Source organism: Pleurodeles waltl, chromosome 4_2 (genome assembly GCF_031143425.1).
Source record: "Pleurodeles waltl isolate 20211129_DDA chromosome 4_2, aPleWal1.hap1.20221129, whole genome shotgun sequence".
NCBI lineage: Eukaryota > Metazoa > Chordata > Amphibia > Caudata > Salamandridae > Pleurodeles > Pleurodeles waltl.
Window position 1 is genome coordinate 648,443,312 of NC_090443.1, and position 19,054 is coordinate 648,462,365.

The following is a 19,054-nucleotide window of genomic DNA, read 5'->3' on the forward strand; positions in this document are numbered from 1 at the left end:
CCTAGGGGAATCCATGATGGGGTGACTTGTGGGGCACTGACCAGGTTCTGTTACCCTGAATCCTTTGCAAACCTCAAAATTTGGCTAAAAAAACACATTTTCCTCACATTTTGGTGACAGAAAGTTCTGGAATCAGAGAGGAGCCACAAGTTTCCTTCCACCCAGCGTTCCCCCAAGTCTCCCGATAAAAATGATACCTCACTTGTGTGGGTAGGCCTAGCGCCCGCGACAGGAAATGCCCCAAAACGCAACGTGGACACATCACATTTATTGAAAGAAAACAGAGGTGTTTTTTGCAAGGTCCCTACCTGTAGATTTTGGCCTCTAGCTCAGCCGGCACCTAGGGAAACCTACCAAACCTGTGCATTTTTAAAAACTAGAGACCTAGGGGAATCCAAGATGGGGTGACTTGTGGGGCTCTGACCAGGTTCTGTTACCCAGAATCCTTTGCAAACCTAAAAATTTGGCTAAAAAAACAAATTTTCCTCACATTTTGGTGACAGAAAGTTCTGGAATCAGAGAGCAGCCACACATTTCCTTCCACCCAGCGTTCCCCCAAGTCTCCCGATAAAAATGATACCTCACTTGTGTGGGTAGGCCTAGCGCCTGCGACAGGAAATGCCCCAAAACGCAACGTGGACACATTATATTTTTTGAAAGAAAACAAAGGTGTTTTTTCAAAGTGCCTACCTGTAGATTTTGGCCTCTAGCTCAGCCGGCACCTAGGGAAACCTACCAAACCTGTGCATTTTTTAAAACTAGAGAACTAGGGGAACCCAAGATGGGGTGACTTGTGGTGCTCTGACCATGTTCTGTTACCCAGAATCCTTTGCAAACCTCAAAATGTGGCTAAAAAAACACGTTTTCCTCACATTTTGGTGACAGAAAGTTCTGGAATCAGAGAGCAGCCACAAATTTCCTTCCACCCAGCGTTCCCCCAAGTCTCCCGATAAAAATGATACCTCACTTGTGTGGGTAGGCCTAGCGCCCGCGACAGGAAATGCCCCAAAATGCAACGTGGACACATCACATTTTTTTAAAGAAAACAGAGGTCTTTTTTGCAAAGTGCCTACCTGTAGATTTTGGCCTCTAGCTCAGCCGGCACCTAGGGAAACCTACCACACCTGTGCATTCTTGAAAACTAGAAACCCAGGGGAATCCAAGATGGGGTGACTTGTGGGGCTCTGACCAGGTTCTGTTACCCAGAATTCTTTGCAAACCTAAAAATTTGGCTAAAAAACACATTTTCCTCACATTTCGGTGACAGAAAGTTTTGGAATCTGAGAGGAGCCACAAATTTCCTTCCAGGCAGCGTTCCCCCAAGTCTCCTGATAAAAATGATACCTCACTTGTCTGGGTAGGCCTAGCGCCCGCCACAGGAAATGGCCCAAAAACAAAACATGGACACTTCACATTTTTTCATAGAAAACAGTGCCTACCTGTGGATTTTAGCCTCTAGCTCAGCCGGCACCTAGGGAAACCTACCATACCTGTGCATGCTTGAAAACTAGAGACCTAGGGGAATCCACGATGGGGTGCCTTGTGAGGCTCTGACCAGGTTCTGTTACCGAGAATCCTTTGCAAACCTCAAAATTCGGCTAAAAAAACACGATTTCCTCATATTTTGGTGACAGAAAGTTCTGGAATCAGAGAGGAGCCACAAATTTCCTTCCAGACAGTGTTCCCCCAAGTCTCCTGATAAAAATGATACCTCACTTGTGTGGGTAGGCCTAGCGCCTGCCACAGGAAATGGCCCAAAAATAAAACATGGACACTTCACATTTTTTCATAGAAAACAGTGCCTACCTGTGGATTTTGGCCTCTAACTCAACCGGCACCTAGGGAAACCTAGCAAACCAGCGCATTTGTGAAAACTAGAAACCCAGGGGAATCCAAGATGGGGTGATTTGTGGGGCTCTGCCCAGGTTCTGTTACCCAGAATCATTTGCAAACCTCAAAATTTGGCTAAAAAAAAAAACTTTTTTCTCACATTTTGGTGACAGAAAGTTCTGGAATCAGAGAGGAGCCACAAATTTCCATCCACCTAGCGTTCCCCCAAGTCTCCCGATAAAAATGATACCTCACTATTGTGGGTAGGCCTAGCGCCTGCGACAGGAAATGCCCAAAAACACAACGTGGACACATCACATTTTTTGAAAGAAAACAGAGGTTTTTTTTTGCAAAGTGCCTACCTGTAGATTTTGGCCTCTAGCTCAGCCGGCACCTAGGGAAACCTACCAAACCTGTGCATTTGAAAACTAGAGACCTAGGGGAATCCAAGATGGGGTGACTTGTGGGGCTCTGACCAGGTTCTGTTACACAGAATCCTTTGCAAACCTCAAAATTTGGCTAAAAAAACACGTTTTCCTCACATTTTGGTGACAGAAAGTTCTGGAATCAGAGAGGAGCCACAAATTTCCTTCCACCCAGTGTTCCCCAAGTCTCCCGATAAAAATGATACCTTACTTGTGTGGGTAGGCCTAGCGCCCGTGACAGGAAATGCCCCAAAACGCAACGTGGACACATCACATTTTTTGAAAGAAAACAGAGGTGTTTTTTGCAGAGTGCCTACCTGTAGATTTTGGCCTCTAGCTCAGCCGGCACCTAGGGAAACCTACCACACCTGTGCATTTTTGAAAACTAGAGACCTACGGGAATCCACGATGGGGTGACTTGTGGGGCTCTGACCAGGTTCTGTTATCCAGAATTCTTTGCAAACCTAAAAATTTGGCTAAAAAACAAATTTTCCTCACATTTCGGTGACAGAAAGTTCTGGAATCTGAGAGGAGCCACAAATTTCCTTCCAGCCAGCGTTCCCCCAAGTCTCCCGATAAAAATGATACCTCACTTGTGTGGGTAGGCCTAGCGCCCGCCACAGGAAATGGCCCAAAAACACAACGTTGACACTTCACATTTTTTCATAGAAAACAGTGCCTACCTGTGGATTTTGGCCTCTAGCTCAGCCGGCACCTAGGGAAACCTAGCAAACCAGCGCATTTTTGAATACTAGAAACCCAGGGGAATCCAAGATGGGGTGACTTGTGGGGCTCTGGCCAGGTTCTGTTATCCAGAATCCTTTGCAAACCTAAAAATTTGGCTAAAAAAACACATTTTCCTCACATTTTGGTGACAGAAAGTTCTGGAATCAGAGAGGAGCCACAAGTTTCCTTCCACCCAGCGTTCCCCCAAGTCTCCCGATAAAAATGATACCTCACTTGTGTGGGTAGGCCTAGCGCCCGCGACAGGAAATGCCCCAAAACGCAACGTGGACACATCACATTTATTGAAAGAAAACAGAGGTGTTTTTTGCAAAGTCCCTACCTGTAGATTTTGGCCTCTAGCTCAGCAGGCACCTAGGGAAACCTATCAAACCTGTGCATTTTTAAAAACTAGAGACCTAGGGGAATCCAAGATGGGGTGACTTGTGGGGCTCTGACCAGGTTCTGTTACCCAGAATCCTTTGCAAACCTAAAAATTTGGCTAAAAAAACAAATTTTCCTCACATTTTGGTGACAGAAAGTTCTGGAATCAGAGAGCAGCCACAAATTTCCTTCCACCCAGCGTTCCCCCAAGTCTCCCGATAAAAATGATACCTCACTTGTGTGGGTAGGCCTAGCGCCTGCGACAGGAAATGCCCCAAAACGCAACGTGGACACATCATATTTTTTGAAAGAAAACAAAGGTGTTTTTTTGCAAAGTGCCTACCTGTAGATTTTGGCCTCTAGCTCAGCCGGCACCTAGGGAAACCTACCAAACCTGTGCATTTTTTAAAACTAGAGAACTAGGGGAACCCAAGATGGGGTGACTTGTGGTGCTCTGACCATGTTCTGTTACCCAGAATCCTTTGCAAACCCCAAAATGTGGCTAAAAAAACACGTTTTCCTCACATTTTGGTGACAGAAAGTTCTGGAATCAGAGAGGAGCCACAAGTTTCCTTCCACCCAGCTTTCCCCCAAGTCTCCCGATAAAAATGATACCTCACTTTTGTGGGTAGGCCTAGCGCCCGCGACAGGAAATGCCCCAAAACGCAACGTGGACACATCACATTTATTGAAAGAAAACAGAGGTGTTTTTTGCAAAGTCCCTACCTGTAGATTTTGGCCTCTAGCTCAGCCGGCACCTAGGGGAACCTACCAAACCTGTGCATTTTTAAAAACTAGAGACCTAGGGGAATCCAAGATGGGGTGACTTGTGGGGCTCTGACCAGGTTCTGTTACCCAGAATCCTTTGCAAACCTAAAAATTTGGCTAAAAAAACAAATTTTCCTCACATTTTGGTGACAGAAAGTTCTGGAATCAGAGAGCAGCCACAAATTTCCTTCCACCCAGCGTTCCCCCAAGTCTCCCGATAAAAATGATACCTCACTTGTGTGGGTAGGCCTAGCGCCTGCGACAGGAAATGCCCCAAAACGCAACGTGGACACATCATATTTTTTTAAAGAAAACAAAGGTGTTTTTTGCAAAGTGCCTACCTGTAGATTTTGGCCTCTAGCTCAGCCGGCACCTAGGGAAACCTACCAAACCTGTGCATTTTTTAAAACTAGAGAACTAGGGGAACCCAAGATGGGGTGACTTGTGGTGCTCTGACCATGTTCTGTTACCCAGAATCCTTTGCAAACCCCAAAATGTGGCTAAAAAAACACGTTTTCCTCACATTTTGGTGACAGAAAGTTCTGGAATCAGAGAGCAGCCACAAATTTCCTTCCCCCCAGCGTTCCCCCAAGTCTCCCGATAAAAATGATACCTCACTTGTGTGGGTAGGCCTAGCGCCCGCGACAGGAAATGCCCCAAAATGCAACGTGGACACATCACATTTTTTTAAAGAAAACAGAGGTCTTTTTTGCAAAGTGCCTACCTGTAGATTTTGGCATCTAGCTCAGCCGGCACCTAGGGAAACCTACCACACCTGCGCATTCTTGAAAACTAGAAACCCAGGGGAATCCAAGATGGGGTGACTTGTGGGGCTCTGACCAGGTTCTGTTACCCAGAATTCTTTGCAAACCTAAAAATTTGGCTAAAAAACTCATTTTCCTTACATTTCGGTGACAGAAAGTTTTGGAATCTGAGAGGAGCCACAAATTTCCTTCCAGGCAGCGTTCCCCCACGTCTCCTGATAAAAATGATACCTCACTTGTCTGGGTAGGCCTAGCGCCAGCCACAGGAAATGGCCCAAAAACAAAACATGGACACTTCACATTTTTTCATAGAAAACAGTGCCTACCTGTGGATTTTGGCCTCTAGCTCAGCCGGCACCTAGGGAAACCTACCATACCTGTGCATTCTTGAAAACTAGAGACCTAGGGGAATCCACGATGGGGTGCCTTGTGAGGCTCTGACCAGGTTCTGTTACCGAGAATCCTTTGCAAACCTCAAAATTCGGCTAAAAAAACACGATTTCCTCATATTTTGGTGACAGAAAGTTCTGGAATCAGAGAGGAGCCACAAATTTCCTTCCAGACAGTGTTCCCCCAAGTCTCCTGATAAAAATGATACCTCACTTGTGTGGGTAGGCCTAGCGCCTGCCACAGGAAATGGCCCAAAAATAAAACATGGACACTTCACATTTTTTCATAGAAAACAGTGCCTACCTGTGGATTTTGGCCTCTAACTCAACCGGCACCTAGGGAAACCTAGCAAACCAGCGCATTTGTGAAAACTAGAAACCCAGGGGAATCCAAGATGGGGTGATTTGTGGGGCTCTGCCCAGGTTCTGTTACCCAGAATCCTTTGCAAACCTCAAAATTTGGCTAAAAAAACACGTTTTCCTCACATTTTGGTGACAGAAAGTTCTGGAATCAGAGAGGAGCCACAAATTTCCTTCCACCCATTGTTCCCCAAGTCTCCCGATAAAAATGATACCTCACTTGTGTGGGTAGGCCTAGCGCCCGCGACAGGAAATGCCCGAAAACGCAACGTGGACACATCACATTTTTTGAAAGAAAACAGAGGTGTTTTTTGCAGATTGCCTACCTGTAGATTTTGGCCTCTAGCTCAGCCGGCACCTAGGGAAACCTACCACACCTGTGCATTTTTGAAAACTAGAGACCTACGGGAATCCACGATGGGGTGACTTGTGGGGCTCTGACCAGGTTCTGTTATCCAGAATTCTTTGCAAACCTAAAAATTTGGCTAAAAAACAAATTTTCCTCATATTTCGGTGACAGAAAGTTCTGGAATCTGAGAGGAGCCACAAATTTCCTTCCAGCCAGCGTTCCCCCAAGTCTCCCGATAAAAATGATACCTCACTTGTGTGGGTAGGCCTAGCGCCCGCCACAGGAAATGGCCCAAAAACACAACGTTGACACTTCACATTTTTTCATAGAAAACAGTGCCTACCTGTGGATTTTGGCCTCTAGCTCAGCCGGCACCTAGGGAAACCTAGCAAACCAGCGCATTTTTGAATACTAGAAACCCAGGGGAATCCAAGATGGGGTGACTTGTGGGGCTCTGGCCAGGTTCTGTTATCCAGAATCCTTTGCAAACCTAAAAATTTGGCTAAAAAAACACATTTTCCTCACATTTTGGTGACAGAAAGTTCTGGAATCAGAGAGGAGCCACAAGTTTCCTTCCACCCAGCGTTCCCCCAAGTCTCCCGATAAAAATGATACCTCACTTGTGTGGGTAGGCCTAGCGCCCGCGACAGGAAATGCCCAAAAACACAACGTGGACACATCACATTTTTTGAAAGAAAACAGAGGTTTTTTTTTGCAAAGTGCCTACCTGTAGATTTTGGCATCTAGCTCAGCCGGCACCTAGGGAAACCTACCAAACCTGTGCATTTGAAAACTAGAGACCTAGGGGAATCCAAGATGGGGTGACTTGTGGTTCTCTGACCAGGTTCTGTTACACAGAATCCTTTGCAAACCTCAAAATTTGGCTAAAAAAACACGTTTTCCTCACATTTTGGTGACAGAAAGTTCTGGAATCAGAGAGCAGCCACAAATTTCCTTCCACCCAGCGTTCCCCCAAGTCTCCCGATAAAAATGATACCTCACTTTTGTGGGTAGGATTAGCGCCCGAGACAGGAAATGCCCCAAAACGCAACGTGGACACATCACATTTTTTTAAAGAAAACAGAGGTGTTTTTTGCAAAGTGCCTACCTGTAGATTTTGGCTTCTAGCTCAGCCGGCACCTAGGGAAACCTACTGTACCTGTGCATTTTTGAAAACTAGAGACCTAGGGGAATCCACGATGGGGTGACTTGTTGGGCTCTGACCAGGTTCTGTTACCCTGAATCATTTGCAAACCTCAAAATTTGGCTAAAAAAACAAATTTTCCTCACATTTTGGTGACAGAAAGTTCTGGAATGAGAGAGGAGCCACAAATTTCCTTCCACCCAGCGTTCCCCCAAGTCTCCCGATAAAAATGATACCTCTCTTGTGTGGGTAGGCCTAGCGCCCGCCACAGGAAATGGCCCAAAAACACAACGTCGACACTTCACATTTTTTCATAGAAAACAGTGCCTACCTGTGGATTTTGGCCTCTAGCTCAGCCGGCACCTAGGGAAACCTACCATACCTGTGCATTCTTGAAAACTAGAGACCTAGGGGAATCAACGATGGGGTGCCTTGTGAGGCTCTGACCAGGTTCTGTTACCGAGAATCCTTTGCAAACCTCAAAATTCGGCTAAAAAAACACGATTTCCTCATATTTTGGTGACAGAAAGTTCTGGAATCAGAGAGGAGCCACAAATTTCCTTCCACCCAGCGTTCCCCCAAGTCTCCCGATAAAAATGATACCTCACTTTTGTGGGTAGGCCTAGCGCCCGAGACAGGAAATGCCCCAAAACGCAACGTGGACACATCACATTTTTTGAAAGAAAACAGAGGTGTTTTTTGCAAAGTGCCTACCTGTAGATTTTGGCCTCTAGCTCAGCCGGCACCTAGGGAAACCTACCGTACCTGTGCATTTTTGAAAACTAGAGACCTAGGGGAATCCATGATGGGGTGACTTGTGGGGCTCTGACCAGGTTCTGTTACCCTGAATCCTTTGCAAACCTCAAAATTTGGCTAAAAAAACACATTTTCCTCACATTTTGGTGACAGAAAGTTCTGGAATGAGAGAGGAGCCACAAATTTTCTTACACCCAGCGTTCCCCCAAGTCTCCCGATAAAAATGATACCTCACTTCTGTGGGTAGGCCTAGCGCCTGCAACAGGAAATGCCCCAAAACGCAACGTGGACACATCATATTTTTTTAAAGAAAACAAAAGTGTTTTTTGCAAAGTGCCTACCTGTAGATTTTGGCCTCTAGCTCAGCCGGCACCTAGGGAAACCTACCAAACCTGTGCATTTTTAAAAACTAGAGACCTAGGGGAATCCAAGATGGGGTGACTTGTGGGGCTCTGACCAGGTTCTGTTACCCAGAATCCTTTGCAAACCTAAAAATTTGGCTAAAAAAACAAATTTTCCTCACATTTTGGTGACAGAAAGTTCTGGAATCAGAGATGAGCCACAAATTTCCTTCCACCCAGTGTTCCCCAAGTCTCCCGATAAAAATGATACCTCACTTGTGTGGGTAGGCCTAGCGCCTGCGACAGGAAATGCCCCAAAACGCAACGTTGACACATCACATTTTTTGAAAGAAACAGTGGTGTTTTTTTGCAAAGTGCCTACCTGTAGATTTTGGCCTCTAGCTCAGCCGGCACCTAGGGAAACCTACTGTACCTGTGCATTTTTGAAAACTAGAGACCTAGGGGAATCCATGATGGGGTGACTTGTGGGGCACTGACCAGGTTCTGTTACCCTGAATCCTTTGCAAACCTCAAAATTTGGCTAAAAAAACACATTTTCCTCACATTTTGGTGACAGAAAGTTCTGGAATCAGAGAGGAGCCACAAGTTTCCTTCCACCCAGCGTTCCCCCAAGTCTCCCGATAAAAATGATACCTCACTTGTGTGGGTAGGCCTAGCGCCCGCGACAGGAAATGCCCCAAAACGCAACGTGGACACATCACATTTATTGAAAGAAAACAGAGGTGTTTTTTGCAAGGTCCCTACCTGTAGATTTTGGCCTCTAGCTCAGCCGGCACCTAGGGAAACCTACCAAACCTGTGCATTTTTAAAAACTAGAGACCTAGGGGAATCCAAGATGGGGTGACTTGTGGGGCTCTGACCAGGTTCTGTTACCCAGAATCCTTTGCAAACCTAAAAATTTGGCTAAAAAAACAAATTTTCCTCACATTTTGGTGACAGAAAGTTCTGGAATCAGAGAGCAGCCACACATTTCCTTCCACCCAGTGTTCCCCCAAGTCTCCCGATAAAAATGATACCTCACTTGTGTGGGTAGGCCTAGCGCCTGCGACAGGAAATGCCCCAAAACGCAACGTGGACACATTATATTTTTTGAAAGAAAACAAAGGTGTTTTTTCAAAGTGCCTACCTGTAGATTTTGGCCTCTAGCTCAGCCGGCACCTAGGGAAACCTACCAAACCTGTGCATTTTTTAAAACTAGAGAACTAGGGGAACCCAAGATGGGGTGACTTGTGGTGCTCTGACCATGTTCTGTTACCCAGAATCCTTTGCAAACCTCAAAATGTGGCTAAAAAAACACGTTTTCCTCACATTTTGGTGACAGAAAGTTCTGGAATCAGAGAGCAGCCACAAATTTCCTTCCACCCAGCGTTCCCCCAAGTCTCCCGATAAAAATGATACCTCACTTGTGTGGGTAGGCCTAGCGCCCGCGACAGGAAATGCCCCAAAATGCAACGTGGACACATCACATTTTTTAAAAGAAAACAGAGGTCTTTTTTGCAAAGTGCCTACCTGTAGATTTTGGCCTCTAGCTCAGCCGGCACCTAGGGAAACCTACCACACCTGTGCATTCTTGAAAACTAGAAACCCAGGGGAATCCAAGATGGGGTGACTTGTGGGGCTCTGACCAGGTTCTGTTACCCAGAATTCTTTGCAAACCTAAAAATTTGGCTAAAAAACACATTTTCCTCACATTTCGGTGACAGAAAGTTTTGGAATCTGAGAGGAGCCACAAATTTCCTTCCAGGCAGCGTTCCCCCAAGTCTCCTGATAAAAATGATACCTCACTTGTCTGGGTAGGCCTAGCGCCCGCCACAGGAAATGGCCCAAAAACAAAACATGGACACTTCACATTTTTTCATAGAAAACAGTGCCTACCTGTGGATTTTGGCCTCTAGCTCAGCCGGCACCTTGGGAAACCTACCATACCTGTGCATGCTTGAAAACTAGAGACCTAGGGGAATCCACGATGGGGTGCCTTGTGAGGCTCTGACCAGGTTCTGTTACCGAGAATCCTTTGCAAACCTCAAAATTCGGCTAAAAAAACACGATTTCCTCATATTTTGGTGACAGAAAGTTCTGGAATCAGAGAGGAGCCACAAATTTCCTTCCAGACAGTGTTCCCCCAAGTCTCCTGATAAAAATGATACCTCACTTGTGTGGGTAGGCCTAGCGCCTGCCACAGGAAATGGCCCAAAAATAAAACATGGACACTTCACATTTTTTCATAGAAAACAGTGCCTACCTGTGGATTTTGGCCTCTAACTCAACCGGCACCTAGGGAAACCTAGCAAACCAGCGCATTTGTGAAAACTAGAAACCCAGGGGAATCCAAGATGGGGTGATTTGTGGGGCTCTGCCCAGGTTCTGTTACCCAGAATCCTTTGCAAACCTCAAAATTTGGCTAAAAAAACACGTTTTCCTCACATTTTGGTGACAGAAAGTTCTGGAATCAGAGAGGAGCCACAAATTTCCTTCCACCCAGTGTTCCCCAAGTCTCCCGATAAAAATGATACCTCACTTGTGTGGGTAGGCCTAGCGCCCGCGACAGGAAATGCCCGAAAACGCAACGTGGACACATCACATTTTTTGAAAGAAAACAGAGGTGTTTTTTGCAGATTGCCTACCTGTAGATTTTGGCCTCTAGCTCAGCCGGCACCTAGGGAAACCTACCACACCTGTGCATTTTTGAAAACTAGAGACCTACGGGAATCCACGATGGGGTGACTTGTGGGGCTCTGACCAGGTTCTGTTATCCAGAATTCTTTGCAAACCTAAAAATTTGGCTAAAAAACAAATTTTCCTCATATTTCGGTGACAGAAAGTTCTGGAATCTGAGAGGAGCCACAAATTTCCTTCCAGCCAGCGTTCCCCCAAGTCTCCCGATAAAAATGATACCTCACTTGTGTGGGTAGGCCTAGCGCCCGCCACAGGAAATGGCCCAAAAACACAACGTTGACACTTCACATTTTTTCATAGAAAACAGTGCCTACCTGTGGATTTTGGCCTCTAGCTCAGCCGGCACCTAGGGAAACCTAGCAAACCAGCGCATTTTTGAATACTAGAAACCCAGGGGAATCCAAGATGGGGTGACTTGTGGGGCTCTGGCCAGGTTCTGTTATCCAGAATCCTTTGCAAACCTAAAAATTTGGCTAAAAAAACAAATTTTCCTCACATTTTGGTGACAGAAAGTTCTGGAATGAGAGAGGAGCCACAAGTTTCCTTCCACCCAGCGTTCCCCCAAGTCTCCCGATAAAAATGATACCTCACTTGTGTGGGTAGGCCTAGCGCCCGCGACAGGAAATGCCCAAAAACACAACGTGGACACATCACATTTTTTGAAAGAAAACAGAGGTTTTTTTTTGCAAAGTGCCTACCTGTAGATTTTGGCATCTAGCTCAGCCGGCACCTAGGGAAACCTACCAAACCTGTGCATTTGAAAACTAGAGACCTAGGGGAATCCAAGATGGGGTGACTTGTGGTTCTCTGACCAGGTTCTGTTACACAGAATCCTTTGCAAACCTCAAAATTTGGCTAAAAAAACACGTTTTCCTCACATTTTGGTGACAGAAAGTTCTGGAATCAGAGAGCAGCCACAAATTTCCTTCCACCCAGCGTTCCCCCAAGTCTCCCGATAAAAATGATACCTCACTTTTGTGGGTAGGATTAGCGCCCGAGACAGGAAATGCCCCAAAACGCAACGTGGACACATCACATTTTTTTAAAGAAAACAGAGGTGTTTTTTGCAAAGTGCCTACCTGTAGATTTTGGCTTCTAGCTCAGCCGGCACCTAGGGAAACCTACTGTACCTGTGCATTTTTGAAAACTAGAGACCTAGGGGAATCCACGATGGGGTGACTTGTTGGGCTCTGACCAGGTTCTGTTACCCTGAATCATTTGCAAACCTCAAAATTTGGCTAAAAAAACAAATTTTCCTCACATTTTGGTGACAGAAAGTTCTGGAATGAGAGAGGAGCCACAAATTTCCTTCCACCCAGCGTTCCCCCAAGTCTCCCGATAAAAATGATACCTCTCTTGTGTGGGTAGGCCTAGCGCCCGCCACAGGAAATGGCCCAAAAACACAACGTCGACACTTCACATTTTTTCATAGAAAACAGTGCCTACCTGTGGATTTTGGCCTCTAGCTCAGCCGGCACCTAGGGAAACCTACCATACCTGTGCATTCTTGAAAACTAGAGACCTAGGGGAATCAACGATGGGGTGCCTTGTGAGGCTCTGACCAGGTTCTGTTACCGAGAATCCTTTGCAAACCTCAAAATTCGGCTAAAAAAACACGATTTCCTCATATTTTGGTGACAGAAAGTTCTGGAATCAGAGAGGAGCCACAAATTTCCTTCCACCCAGCGTTCCCACAAGTCTCCCGATAAAAATGATACCTCACTTTTGTGGGTAGGCCTAGCGCCCGAGACAGGAAATGCCCCAAAACGCAACGTGGACACATCACATTTTTTGAAAGAAAACAGAGGTGTTTTTTGCAAAGTGCCTACCTGTAGATTTTGGCCTCTAGCTCAGCCGGCACCTAGGGAAACCTACCGTACCTGTGCATTTTTGAAAACTAGAGACCTAGGGGAATCCATGATGGGGTGACTTGTGGGGCTCTGACCAGGTTCTGTTACCCTGAATCCTTTGCAAACCTCAAAATTTGGCTAAAAAAACACATTTTCCTCACATTTTGGTGACAGAAAGTTCTGGAATGAGAGAGGAGCCACAAATTTTCTTACACCCAGCGTTCCCCCAAGTCTCCCGATAAAAATGATACCTCACTTCTGTGGGTAGGCCTAGCGCCTGCAACAGGAAATGCCCCAAAACGCAACGTGGACACATCATATTTTTTTAAAGAAAACAAAAGTGTTTTTTGCAAAGTGCCTACCTGTAGATTTTGGCCTCTAGCTCAGCCGGCACCTAGGGAAACCTACCAAACCTGTGCATTTTTAAAAACTAGAGACCTAGGGGAATCCAAGATGGGGTGACTTGTGGGGCTCTGACCAGGTTCTGTTACCCAGAATCCTTTGCAAACCTAAAAATTTGGCTAAAAAAACAAATTTTCCTCACATTTTGGTGACAGAAAGTTCTGGAATCAGAGATGAGCCACAAATTTCCTTCCACCCAGTGTTCCCCAAGTCTCCCGATAAAAATGATACCTCACTTGTGTGGGTAGGCCTAGCGCCTGCGACAGGAAATGCCCCAAAACGCAACGTGGACACATCACATTTTTTGAAAGAAAACAGTGGTGTTTTTTTGCAAAGTGCCTACCTGTAGATTTTGGCCTCTAGCTCAGCCGGCACCTAGGGAAACCTACTGTACCTGTGCATTTTTGAAAACTAGAGACCTAGGGGAATCCATGATGGGGTGACTTGTGGGGCACTGACCAGGTTCTGTTACCCTGAATCCTTTGCAAACCTCAAAATTTGGCTAAAAAAACACATTTTCCTCACATTTTGGTGACAGAAAGTTCTGGAATCAGAGAGGAGCCACAAGTTTCCTTCCACCCAGCGTTCCCCCAAGTCTCCCGATAAAAATGATACCTCACTTGTGTGGGTAGGCCTAGCGCCCGCGACAGGAAATGCCCCAAAACGCAACGTGGACACATCACATTTATTGAAAGAAAACAGAGGTGTTTTTTGCAAGGTCCCTACCTGTAGATTTTGGCCTCTAGCTCAGCCGGCACCTAGGGAAACCTACCAAACCTGTGCATTTTTAAAAACTAGAGACCTAGGGGAATCCAAGATGGGGTGACTTGTGGGGCTCTGACCAGGTTCTGTTACCCAGAATCCTTTGCAAACCTAAAAATTTGGCTAAAAAAACAAATTTTCCTCACATTTTGGTGACAGAAAGTTCTGGAATCAGAGAGCAGCCACACATTTCCTTCCACCCAGCGTTCCCCCAAGTCTCCCGATAAAAATGATACCTCACTTGTGTGGGTAGGCCTAGCGCCTGCGACAGGAAATGCCCCAAAACGCAACGTGGACACATTATATTTTTTGAAAGAAAACAAAGGTGTTTTTTCAAAGTGCCTACCTGTAGATTTTGGCCTCTAGCTCAGCCGGCACCTAGGGAAACCTACCAAACCTGTGCATTTTTTAAAACTAGAGAACTAGGGGAACCCAAGATGGGGTGACTTGTGGTGCTCTGACCATGTTCTGTTACCCAGAATCCTTTGCAAACCTCAAAATGTGGCTAAAAAAACACGTTTTCCTCACATTTTGGTGACAGAAAGTTCTGGAATCAGAGAGCAGCCACAAATTTCCTTCCACCCAGCGTTCCCCCAAGTCTCCCGATAAAAATGATACCTCACTTGTGTGGGTAGGCCTAGCGCCCGCGACAGGAAATGCCCCAAAATGCAACGTGGACACATCACATTTTTTTAAAGAAAACAGAGGTCTTTTTTGCAAAGTGCCTACCTGTAGATTTTGGCCTCTAGCTCAGCCGGCACCTAGGGAAACCTACCACACCTGTGCATTCTTGAAAACTAGAAACCCAGGGGAATCCAAGATGGGGTGACTTGTGGGGCTCTGACCAGGTTCTGTTACCCAGAATTCTTTGCAAACCTAAAAATTTGGCTAAAAAACACATTTTCCTCACATTTCGGTGACAGAAAGTTTTGGAATCTGAGAGGAGCCACAAATTTCCTTCCAGGCAGCGTTCCCCCAAGTCTCCTGATAAAAATGATACCTCACTTGTCTGGGTAGGCCTAGCGCCCGCCACAGGAAATGGCCCAAAAACAAAACATGGACACTTCACATTTTTTCATAGAAAACAGTGCCTACCTGTGGATTTTGGCCTCTAGCTCAGCCGGCACCTTGGGAAACCTACCATACCTGTGCATGCTTGAAAACTAGAGACCTAGGGGAATCCACGATGGGGTGCCTTGTGAGGCTCTGACCAGGTTCTGTTACCGAGAATCCTTTGCAAACCTCAAAATTCGGCTAAAAAAACACGATTTCCTCATATTTTGGTGACAGAAAGTTCTGGAATCAGAGAGGAGCCACAAATTTCCTTCCAGACAGTGTTCCCCCAAGTCTCCTGATAAAAATGATACCTCACTTGTGTGGGTAGGCCTAGCGCCTGCCACAGGAAATGGCCCAAAAATAAAACATGGACACTTCACATTTTTTCATAGAAAACAGTGCCTACCTGTGGATTTTGGCCTCTAACTCAACCGGCACCTAGGGAAACCTAGCAAACCAGCGCATTTGTGAAAACTAGAAACCCAGGGGAATCCAAGATGGGGTGATTTGTGGGGCTCTGCCCAGGTTCTGTTACCCAGAATCATTTGCAAACCTCAAAATTTGGCTAAAAAAAAAAAACTTTTTTCTCACATTTTGGTGACAGAAAGTTCTGGAATCAGAGAGGAGCCACAAATTTCCATCCACCTAGCGTTCCCCCAAGTCTCCCGATAAAAATGATACCTCACTATTGTGGGTAGGCCTAGCGCCTGCGACAGGAAATGCCCAAAAACACAACGTGGACACATCACATTTTTTGAAAGAAAACAGAGGTTTTTTTTTGCAAAGTGCCTACCTGTAGATTTTGGCCTCTAGCTCAGCCGGTACCTAGGGAAACCTACCAAACCTGTGCATTTGAAAACTAGAGACCTAGGGGAATCCAAGATGGGGTGACTTGTGGGGCTCTGACCAGGTTCTGTTACACAGAATCCTTTGCAAACCTCAAAATTTGGCTAAAAAAACACGTTTTCCTCACATTTTGGTGACAGAAAGTTCTGGAATCAGAGAGGAGCCACAAATTTCCTTCCACCCAGTGTTCCCCAAGTCTCCCGATAAAAATGATACCTTACTTGTGTGGGTAGGCCTAGCGCCCGTGACAGGAAATGCCCCAAAACGCAACGTGGACACATCACATTTTTTGAAAGAAAACAGAGGTGTTTTTTGCAGAGTGCCTACCTGTAGATTTTGGCCTCTAGCTCAGCCGGCACCTAGGGAAACCTACCACACCTGTGCATTTTTGAAAACTAGAGACCTACGGGAATCCACGATGGGGTGACTTGTGGGGCTCTGACCAGGTTCTGTTATCCAGAATTCTTTGCAAACCTAAAAATTTGGCTAAAAAACAAATTTTCCTCACATTTCGGTGACAGAAAGTTCTGGAATCTGAGAGGAGCCACAAATTTCCTTCCAGCCAGCGTTCCCCCAAGTCTCCCGATAAAAATGATACCTCACTTGTGTGGGTAGGCCTAGCGCCCGCCACAGGAAATGGCCCAAAAACACAACGTTGACACTTCACATTTTTTCATAGAAAACAGTGCCTACCTGTGGATTTTGGCCTCTAGCTCAGCTGGCACCTAGGGAAACCTAGCAAACCAGCGCATTTTTGAATACTAGAAACCCAGGGGAATCCAAGATGGGGTGACTTGTGGGGCTCTGGCCAGGTTCTGTTATCCAGAATCCTTTGCAAACCTAAAAATTTGGCTAAAAAAACACATTTTCCTCACATTTTGGTGACAGAAAGTTCTGGAATCAGAGAGGAGCCACAAGTTTCCTTCCACCCAGCGTTCCCCCAAGTCTCCCGATAAAAATGATACCTCACTTGTGTGGGTAGGCCTAGCGCCCGCGACAGGAAATGCCCCAAAACGCAACGTGGACACATCACATTTATTGAAAGAAAACAGAGGTGTTTTTTGCAAAGTCCCTACCTGTAGATTTTGGCCTCTAGCTCAGCAGGCACCTAGGGAAACCTATCAAACCTGTGCATTTTTAAAAACTAGAGACCTAGGGGAATCCAAGATGGGGTGACTTGTGGGGCTCTGACCAGGTTCTGTTACCCAGAATCCTTTGCAAACCTAAAAATTTGGCTAAAAAAACAAATTTTCCTCACATTTTGGTGACAGAAAGTTCTGGAATCAGAGAGCAGCCACAAATTTCCTTCCACCCAGCGTTCCCCCAAGTCTCCCGATAAAAATGATACCTCACTTGTGTGGGTAGGCCTAGCGCCTGCGACAGGAAATGCCCCAAAACGCAACGTGGACACATCATATTTTTTGAAAGAAAACAAAGGTGTTTTTTGCAAAGTGCCTACCTGTAGATTTTGGCCTCTAGCTCAGCCGGCACCTAGGGAAACCTACCAAACCTGTGCATTTTTTAAAACTAGAGAACTAGGGGAACCCAAGATGGGGTGACTTGTGGTGCTCTGACCATGTTCTGTTACCCAGAATCCTTTGCAAACCCCAAAATGTGGCTAAAAAAACACGTTTTCCTCACATTTTGGTGACAGAAAGTTCTGGAATCAGAGAGGAGCCACAAGTTTCCTTCCACCCAGCTTTCCCCCAAGTCTCCCGATAAAAATGATACCTCACTTTTGTGGGTAGGCCTAGCGCCCGCGACAGGAAATGCCCCAAAACGCAACGTGGACACATCACATTTATTGAAAGAAAACAGAGGTGTTTTTTGCAAAGTCCCTACCTGTAGATTTTGGCCTCTAGCTCAGCCGGCACCTAGGGGAACCTACCAAACCTGTGCATTTTTAAAAACTAGAGACCTAGGGGAATCCAAGATGGGGTGACTTGTGGGGCTCTGACCAGGTTCTGTTACCCAGAATCCTTTGCAAACCTAAAAATTTGGCTAAAAAAACAAATTTTCCTCACATTTTGGTGACAGAAAGTTCTGGAATCAGAGAGCAGCCACAAATTTCCTTCCACCCAGCGTTCCCCCAAGTCTCCCGATAAAAATGATACCTCACTTGTGTGGGTAGGCCTAGCGCCTGCGACAGGAAATGCCCCAAAACGCAACGTGGACACATCATATTTTTTTAAAGAAAACAAAGGTGTTTTTTGCAAAGTGCCTACCTGTAGATTTTGGCCTCTAGCTCAGCCGGCACCTAGGGAAACCTACCAAACCTGTGCATTTTTTAAAACTAGAGACCTAGGGGAATCCAAGATGGGGTGACTTGTGGTTCTCTGACCAGGTTCTGTTACACAGAATCCTTTGCAAACCTCAAAATTTGGCTAAAAAAACACGTTTTCCTCACATTTTGGTGACAGAAAGTTCTGGAATCAGAGAGCAGCCACAAATTTCCTTCCACCCAGCGTTCCCCCAAGTCTCCCGATAAAAATGATACCTCACTTTTGTGGGTAGGATTAGCGCCCGAGACAGGAAATGCCCCAAAACGCAACGTGGACACATCACATTTTTTGAAAGAAAACAGAGGTGTTTTTTGCAAAGTGCCTACCTGTAGATTTTGGCCTCTAGCTCAGCCGGCACCTAGGGAAACCTACCGTACCTGTGCATTTTTGAAAACTAGAGACCTAGGGGAATCCATGATGGGGTGACTTGTGGGGCTCTGACCAGGTTCTGTTACCCTGAATCCTTTGCAAACCTCAAAATTTGGCTAAAAAAACACATTCTCCTCACATTTTGGTGACAGAAAGTTCTGGAATGAGAGAGGAGCCACAAATTTCCTTCCACCCAGCGTTTCCCCAAGTCTCCCGATAAAAATGATACCTCACTTGTGTGGGTAGGCCTAGCGCCTGCGACAGGAAATGCCCCAAAACGCAACGTGGACACATCACATTTTTTTAAAGAAAACAGAGGTCTTTTTTGCAAAGTGCCTACCTGTAGATTTTGGCCTCTAGCTCAGCCGGCACCTAGGGAAACCTACCAAACCTGTGCATTTTTTAAAACTAGAGAACTAGGGGAACCCAAGATGGGGTGACTTGTGGTGCTCTGACCATGTTCTGTTACCCAGAATCCTTTCAAATCTCAAAATGTGGCTAAAAAAACACGTTTTCTTCACATTTTGGTGACAGAAAGTTCTGGAATCAGAGAGGAG